A 9,106-nucleotide genomic window follows, 5' to 3' on the forward strand; every position below is an offset into this window, starting at 1 on the left:
ACGTGGAACTTGCAGCTCATTAAGTCCTCTAATTTGCTGGGTGGAGAGAAGTATCCTTTACCTGTCATCCTTAAAGAAATAGATCATCCACCAGTTTCCAGGGGAAAGATCTACTGTTTGGAGCCATGTCAACATTCATGTGCTGCTGGTAAGGGCAGGAGCCCTGGCCCCATTTCTCGGGGCTAAGGATTCCAAAGGGTTACTAATCTTACATGTTGGATTTTCTATGATATTATTAATTTTGAACATTTATTTATTCATTTATTTTGTGTGCCTCCTTATTCATTCTTTCTTTTATTTTACATGCCTCTACGCATATCTATGAGGTGGTTCCAGAGGGCCTCAAGTGAGGAAGAAAGCCAGACCCTAAAGGCACAAAATGCGGTGATGGACTCCTAGGCTGGGTAAATAGATGCAAAGAACAATGCACCAGCAGTCACCCGTCTCTGCTTCCTGAAGGCAGACGTGGAGGAACTTGCCAGCCTCGTGATCCTGCTGTCAAGCCTCCCTGGCCACGATGGACTATATTCCCTGAAACCATCAGCCAAAATAAATCTTTCCTTCCCTAGGTTGCTTCTGTCTGTGTCTGGTCACAGCAGTAAGGAAAGTAACTACTGCTCCCTCCTTCTGTCTTCTACGACATGGCAGCCAACGCCACCCTAGTAAGATGAGAACTGCAGCCGGGTGCCACTCCTTTAATCCCAGCACTCTGGAGGCAGAGGCAGGAGGATCTCTGTGAGTTTGAGGCCATCCTGGACTACAGAGTGAGTTCCAGGACAGCTAAGGCTACACTGAGAAACCCTGTCTCGAAGAAACAAAAATCAAACAAACAAAAAAAGATGAGACTCACCGTGTTTCTTCAGTACAGCAAACCCTGCACTAGCTCCTTGCTCACTCAGAGAATGAACATTCTCCTGCCTTCTTGCCATCTTCCGGTCCCTCTCAATCACCTCTCCCTTGAGCTCAGGCAGCTCCAGCCAACTAGCCTCCTCCTTCCACACACTCCCACAATGCCAAGCTAACTTCCCCCAGCATTCCTCCACTCAGAGCACTGCTCCATCCTGTGGCTCACTCCTTCTTTTTTCCAGGTCCTGACTTAGCTGTCACCTTCTCATCAAGGTCTTCCCCGTACCATATTTAAAGCCGTAGACTCCTCCGCCCCGCACACTCCCATCCTCAATCTCTGTGTTATTACCTCCATTGCTCTTATTGCTGCTAACTTACTGCCTACTTTCCTCATTTGTCTTGTTTATTGCCTGTCTCTCCCCATACAGCAAAGCTGTGGGAGAGTACCGGGTTTGTTCGCTGCTGTTTCCTTAGTCTCCTGAAGAATGATTGACAAATTAAGCACTTCCAAGTATTTGCTATGGTTCTTTACCTTGAATTAACCATTTTCTCATGGAAAATGCGATAACATTATTTTTGTTATTTTACCAATGACCAGGAAATTGCCAAAGGCTCAAATTGGTGCTTTGGGAAGCCGTGGCCCCAAGGCTGTAATGTTATGGATGTAAATCCTGACTCTGAACCCCTCAAACAGGCACCCACAAGGATGAGTCCTGTTTGACACTCAGCTCGTCTCCTCTAGGTGCTTGAACAGCAAATGTCAGAGCCGCCTCCTAAACGCAGGCAGATTTCCTCTGCAGACGGTAAGGATGCATTTTAATTTGTTGATGTGAAATCTTAATTGAACTAAACTGCTAGAGGTAGTCTCTGTTCTCTGTCATAGTCTTAATTTAGTTGGCAAAACAAGATATCATCAGAGAAAATCACAGGCGAAGACGCAGTGCCCAGAGGGCTTGAGGAACACCCTTACGCATTTGAAGGTGGGCTGTGTGTGACTGGAATGAGCGTGAGCGTCATTCACACCTCTGAGGGTGCCACCTTGGCTTTCCAGGGACACTCAGGTCCCAGTGCAAGGGCTGAGACACATGCCCGCTTCCCACAAGCAGCCATGTTCAACACAACTCCGGCCTGTTCCATGCTCTCTTTTGAATATTAAAAATGAGAAGAGACCTTGTGCTTGCCACCTCAGGGTTCAGAAGTGTGGGGACGGCATCTGTGGCACTCATTTCTGTAAGACCTTGAGAAGGTCACTTCCCTGCCTGTACCTTGGTTTCTCTACCAATGCTAGAGGCAGGAATCTATGGCCTTAAAGGTTTCTGTTGTCTCAAGACCCTTACTGTCAGCCTCCAAACGCCTATCTGTTGTCTTCACTGTGCATAGTGTCGCCATTGGCCTGGCTGTGGCAAGAGGCCAGGATGTAGGACTTTCGCCAAAGTGCCCTCATCCCCTACTCATAGATTCACAGATGCCATTACCCTGTCCCAAAATGAACCTTAGAAATAATTCTGCTGCTTTCCAAGCTCTGGTCCTCAGGGGCCTTCTGTCCATGCACCCCTGTTCCTTGCCCCACCACAGTGACTTCTGACTTCTAGACCTGTTCACATCTGTAGATGCTTCTGCTAGGATCTTTTTTTTTTTTTTTTCTTCTGAGACAGGGTTTCTCTGTAGCTTTGGAGCCTGTCCTGGAACTAGCTTGTTGTCCAGGTTGGCCTCGAACTCACAGAGATCCTCCTGCCTCTGTCTCCCGAGTGCTGGGATTAAAGGCATGAGCCACCACTACCCGGCTTTCTGCTAGGGTCTTATTCCAAGATCCTCTGCCACTGTAGCACTGTAAACAGGCGGAAACGGCAGGTAGCATTTGGCAGGAACTGGCTCCCTAGGTTTCATGCCACACCTCTGCAGTCTTTTACTCCAAGTTCCTATAGGAATGTCCCAGGGAATCCCTCAGGCTTCACTGCCTCCCTCTAAAGGACAGCTGTGGCCCATCCCATGCTGGAAGCAGAACCTGGCAGTGTCACTCACGTGAACTCATTTTTCAGGCCTGAAGAATAAAAGATTGAGGGGGTCAAGGCTGGAGACATGGCTCAGCAGTTAAGAACACCAACTACTCTTCCAGAGGACCCAGGTTCAATCCCCAGCACCTACATAACATCTCACAACTGTCTGTAACTCCAGTTCCAAGGCTTCTGACACCCTCACACAGACATTCACAAAGGCAAAACACCAGTGCACATAAAATAAAAATAAATAAATATAAAACAAAAAAACTTAAAAAAAAAGATTGAGGCGGTCAAGGAATTTTGCTTCATGGTTTCAGACAGCTACTGAAGCTAGGCGACGGGTGACAGGGTTGGAGTTCCTTCAGTGTGGCCCTGAGAGGCCCCTGCACGAAGCTATGAAGACAAAGCCTAGGTCGCAATGGGGGATCTTACAGTGTTGGAGATGCCAGGACCATGAGACATCTGCCAAGGAAAGCTGCAGGCACCGAGTAGAGCTGGCCCAAAGGAGAGATGTGCACCACAGGCAACCACTGTAGAAAGTCAGGGCTGATTCCCCCTGTACTCCAGATGCCCGGCGTGGAGCTGCAGGTTTTGGTGTTTGCACTGCGAGGCTTCAGGTACACTTTGGTCCTATCTTTATCTGCTATGCTCCCATCCCTCTTTTTTGGAAAGAGAATGTTGTTCTGTGCCATTAAATACTGAAACTATGTCATTTATTCATTTGGCCTCCAACTCACAGAGATCCTCCTGCCTCTGCTCCCCGAGGGCTTGGATTAAACACGTGAACAACTGCACCAGGCTACACTCACAGTTTTAAATGGTGACGGCTGTCAAAGCTTGTGGGCCTTCTAGAAGTTAGGCTGAATGTATTTTCTTTTTAAGAAGGGCATGAGAACAAAGAGAAGAAGGTGGCGGCTTCAAAGTTTACATGTTTGGGCCAGAGAAATGGCCCACTGGGTAATGGTGCTTGCCAGCAAGCCCGACCACCCGAGTTCCAGCAGGACTCCATGGCAGAAGGAGAGAATGTATTCTTGCAAGCTGTCCTCCAGCCTCCACATGCACACCGTGGCATGTGTCCCCACATACGATGAAATAGTGTAATAAAAATTTCTTTTGCGGGGGAGTAAAGGAGAGGAACAGGGAAAAATATGGAAAAAAAAAAGATGACTTGGATGGTGATTTTGGAGTTATTAGCCCTATCCCTTTCAGTCTGGATTCTCTGCATTCTCTCCAGGAACCAGGAATTGTGTTTGATTTGGTATTTTCCTCTATTGTGACAGATCAAGTGGCTTTCCTTCACCTCCCCTACCAAGAATGATGATAGTCCTCACCCCCGTGGGTTAGGGACGTAATGAAAAGATTTGACTGGTTTCTGAGCGTGCCTATTAAGTATGTGGGGAATGTTTGTGCAAATGCAATAATGAAACACATCATGTCTAAGTGTGCATACGTATGTAAACTTTAAAAAATTTAAAATGAAGAATAAAAACCTATTCTTTTAAAAAAATTTCTTTTGCAAGGCTTGGTAGTATAGGACTAATATTCCAGCACCCAGGAGGCAGAGGAAGGTAGATTTTTGTGAAGTTGAGGCCAGCCAGATCTACATAGTGAAACACTGTCAAAAAAAAAAAAAAATGAGGGGCTGGAGAGATGGCTCAGAGGTTAAGAGCACTGACTGTTCTTCCAAAGGTCCTGAGTTCAATTCCCAGCAACCATATGGTGGCTCACAATCATCTGTAATGGGGTCTGGTGCCCTCCTCCGGCCTGCAGACATACATGGAAGGAATGTTGTATACATAATAAATAAATAAATAAATAAATAAATAAATAATGAGTTAGAAATATGGCTCAGCTATTAAAAGCACAGAGTGCTCTTCCAGAGGGCCTGAGTTTGATTCCCAGCACACACGGTGACTCATAACTGTCTGTAACTCCAATTCAAGGGTGCACATGGTGCCCTGATATGCATATAGACAAAACATCCTTATATATAAAAATAAAATAAAATTTGAAAATTAACAATAGCAACAACATACAAAAAGAAAACAAAAAAGCACAAGTTAAAAAAAAACATTTAACCCCAGCACTCGGGAGGCAGAGGCAGGCAGACCTTTGTGAGTTTGAGGCCAGCCTGGTCGACATAATGAGTTCTAGGCTTGCTGAGGCTACATAGTGAAACCTTGTCTCAAACACACACACACACACACACACAAACACACACACACAAATGTAAATGGTGTGTTTGAATGTCAAATTGACAAGGGATAGGCTTGTGCTAATTAATGTTGATTGTCAATTTAAGAGAATCAAGGGGCTGGAAAGATGGATCGGCCGTTAAGAGCACTGGCTGCTCTTCCAGAGAACCCTGATTAGATTCCCGTCACCCACATGGCAGTTCACAACTGTCTGTAACTCCAATTTCAGGGGACCTGACACTCTCACACAGACATCTACACAGGCAAAAACACCAATTCATATAAAATAAGTAGAAAGAAAGAAAGAAAGAAAGAAAGAAGGAAGGAAGGAAGGAAGGAAGGAAGGAAGAAAGAAAGAAAGAAAGAAAGAAAGAAAGAAAGAAAGAAAGAAAGAAAGAAAGAAAGGGAAAGATTTAAATAAAAAAAGAGACTCTATTAAACGACCCTATGGGTATGGGCATGCCTGTGGGGGATTATCTAGATTAGGCTAACTGAGATGGGAAAACCCACCTTGGATGTGGCTCACCATTCCATGAGCTGAGATCCTGGGCTGAATAAAGAGATGGGCACTAGTGTTCCATTGCTGCATGCATGCACACACACATTTGTTGACTGAGGTTTCTGTCCTGCCCGGTTCTGCAGCTGTTAAGTCCCAAAGAAATCACACAGAGGTCTACATTAATTGTAAACTGATTAGCCTAGTATCTCAGGCTTCTTATTAATTCTTTTTTTTTTTTTTGGTTTTTCGAGACAGGGTTTCTCTGTGGTTTTGGAGCCTGTCCTGGAACTAGCTCTTGTAGACCAGGCTGGTCTCGAACTCCCAGAGATCCGCCTTCTTATTAATTCTTATAACTTATATTAGCCCATAATTCTTGTCTGTGTTAGCCACGTGGCTTGGTACCTTTTGCTTGCTCTGTGTCTGGCTTCCTCCCTGTCTGGGGCAGACTGAAATTTCCTTCTTCCCAGAATTCTTTTTTTTTTTTTTTTTTGATTTTTTGAGACAAGGTTTCTCTGTAGCTTTTGGTTCCTGTCCTGGAACTAGCTCTTGTAGACCAGGCTGGCCTCGAACTCACAGAGATCCGCCTGCCTCTGCCTCCCGAGTGCTGGGATTAAAGGTGTGCACCACCACGGCCCGGCTTCTTCCCAGAGTTCTTGCTGCCCCACCTCTGCTTTCTGCCTGGTCGCCCTGCCTATACTTCCTGCCTAGCTATTGACCAATCAGCATTTATTTAAAATACAAGTGGTAGGGTAAAAGACCATTGTCCCACAGCACACATTGAAGGAGTTCCAGAAAGTTCTGAGCAGTATTAAGCTTTTACCTGAGATTTCCACTGGTATTTGGGTCAAACCTGGGGTCCCACACATGCCAAGCAAGTGTTCTACCCATGAGCTATGTCCCTAACCCTTTCAACTACTTTGTGTTCTTGTCTCTTTGAAACTGGAGTCTTGATACGTTGCTCAGGCTGGGTTAGAACTATGTAGCACTGTAGACCAGACTGGCCTCAAACAGCGATCTTCCTGCCTCAGCCTCCACGGTGCTGGGATTTCAGGTGTGGGCCACCATATCCAACTTGGAACTCTGTAGACATCTTCTGTTCTGTGCTCTCTCCAAGAGAGATCCAACTGATCATCTTCTGGAACTGAAGTTGCAGATGGTTGTCCACCACCATGTGGGTGCTGAGAATCAAACCTGGGTCCTGGGCAAGAGAGAGTGGCCTGTAAAGCCATCTCTCAGGCCCCTAGATAGGCTCATCTCTAGATGGGACACTGTGATTGGACAGAACTAGATCACATGCTCACTGTGTTCTCAAAGGGGCTGGGGCTAGGATTGGCAGCCCCACCAGAATGAGCATCTAGTTCTCCAAATAAAACAGAGATGTGGGATAGACAACTGATATTTATTCTCTGCTCTTCTAGAGCTGCCCTGCAGCCTAGTGAGATGGCACCAGTAAAATCTCATGTGTCTGAAGCTGCACAAGAAGAGGGATAGTTGTAGTAACACTTAATAATGCTGGCCCCATTTCTTTATTTGTCCCCCAATAAATAGTCACTGAGATGGTGTAGAAGTTCCTTCTGTTTGTGTGTTGCTTTCATTGTTAATGAATAAAGAAGCTGCCTTGGCCTAGTTGATAGGGCGGAACTTAGGTAGGCAGAGAAAACAGAACTGAATCCTGGGAGGAAGAAGGGCAGAGTCAGAGAAGCCATGAATTTCTGCCTGAGATGGACACCGGTTAGAATCTCTGGTAGGCCACGGCCATGTGGTGATACACAGATTAATGGAGATGGGTTAAACTAATATGTAAGAGTTAGCCAATAAGAAGTTAGAGCTAATGGCCAAGCAGCGTTTTAATTAATACAGTTTCTGTATGGTTATTTCGGGTGTAAGCTAGCCAGGCAGCTGGGACAAACAAGTAACCCTCTCCCTTCTAACACTGAGACTCTTGGTCAGGCATTGACTACATTTATGAAGGAGAAGAGACAAATCATGAGTGAGAAATGATTCTCTCTACCGAGGAACTGGACCTACAATTCAGTAAAGACATATGAGTTAGGGCTGGAGAGCGCCTCAGCAGTTAAGGGCACTTGATCTTCCTATAGGGAAGTCAGGTTTGATTCCCAGCGCCCACAGGGCAGCTCGCACTGGCCTTGACTCCAGTTCCAGTGGACCCATCATTCTCTCTGACTTCTGTGGACACCAGGCACTCACATGGTGCACACACATATATGGAGGCAAAATAAATTCAAATTTAAGTGTGTATAAGAATTTATTTTAAGACCTACTAGTCAGCTTCTGCTAGATTATGCTGTGATAAACAATGCCCAACAATTCCCAAACCAAGGGCTCCAGCTTTGGCTAAAGGGTCTCCCTTATTCTAGCACATGGTAGTTTTGTGCCTCAGGCTAAGAAGATGGTGTGATGTTGTAACAGGGTAGGACAGTGCAGAGGTTCCTCCATCTTGTATTCTTGCTGAGGCCATTTCAGGTTTAACCAGAATTCAGTCTCCTTGATGGAGAATCCCATGAAAAATTACCCAGCTCTGTAAATGAAGTATTTTCCAGTTCACAGAGTCTGGAGAAGATCTTAGGGAGGTCTTTTGGGATGGCTTTAGGACAGAGTTAGCAATACTTTCTTTTTTAAGACGGGGCCTTAGACTGGCCTCAGATTTACCAGGTAGCCAAGGACGACCTTGAACACCCACCTTTCTGCTTCCACCGGCCAAGTGCTAGAATGAGGGGTGTGCACCACCCTGCTTAGCCGTGGGAAGAGGGCTAAGATGGGTGGGGGCAGCATTTAGCAGAGGGATGGCAGGGTAGCCTGAGTAGAGGAACGAGGGGCAGCGATGGAAGCCTGACTCCTCTTTGAGGTGTCTGAGGAGAGGCGGAGAGTCCAGCTTGACCCAGCAACCTTCCCATCTCAGTCTCCAGTGTAGCTGGAATTTCATGTCTCTGTCACCAGGCCTGATTCAGATCCTGCATTATCCCCTCAGTGAGTCAGCAGCAGGTCCGGAGTGGTTGTTTTGGGACACATTGTTTTCTCTCGCAGGCCATGGTCAGCCTTTCCCCTCAAATGTATTGTTGGGAATCCCCCACACCACCACCACCACCAAGCCGGTGCCTCCTGATGCTAAGCAAGTTTGCTGCAGGAATGTTCTGAGGAATTGTTTCTGAGAGCTTTCTATTTCCTCTGTCTGCTTCAGCCTGCCTGCTATCCAGAGTAGGAAGTTTTAAAATCCTTGGGAAGAGTTCTTCCCAAGGGCAGGCCGGCAGGCAGATGCCCTGGTGAGACACACAGCCCTTCAAGGGACCCTCAATCTTTGCCCTGATTTCGGAACAGTTCTGAAGCAATAAAATGAATTTTTGTTTTGCTTTGTTTAGAATAAGGCCCTGCCATTTATTTTGTTCACAGCGTCATGAAAGAGGAAAATACCGTCTCTTTACAGCCATATCTATTACAGTGTACATTTCACTGTCTTTTTGGATTAAGCTTATTATTACAGCAATATTTGGGTTAAGTGTTTATATAACGGAAATTTTATGTTTTTATGTGATAAGAATGTGATGATC

The sequence above is a fragment of the Chionomys nivalis genome, chromosome 14, assembly GCF_950005125.1.
Source record: "Chionomys nivalis chromosome 14, mChiNiv1.1, whole genome shotgun sequence".
Lineage (NCBI taxonomy): Eukaryota > Metazoa > Chordata > Mammalia > Rodentia > Cricetidae > Chionomys > Chionomys nivalis.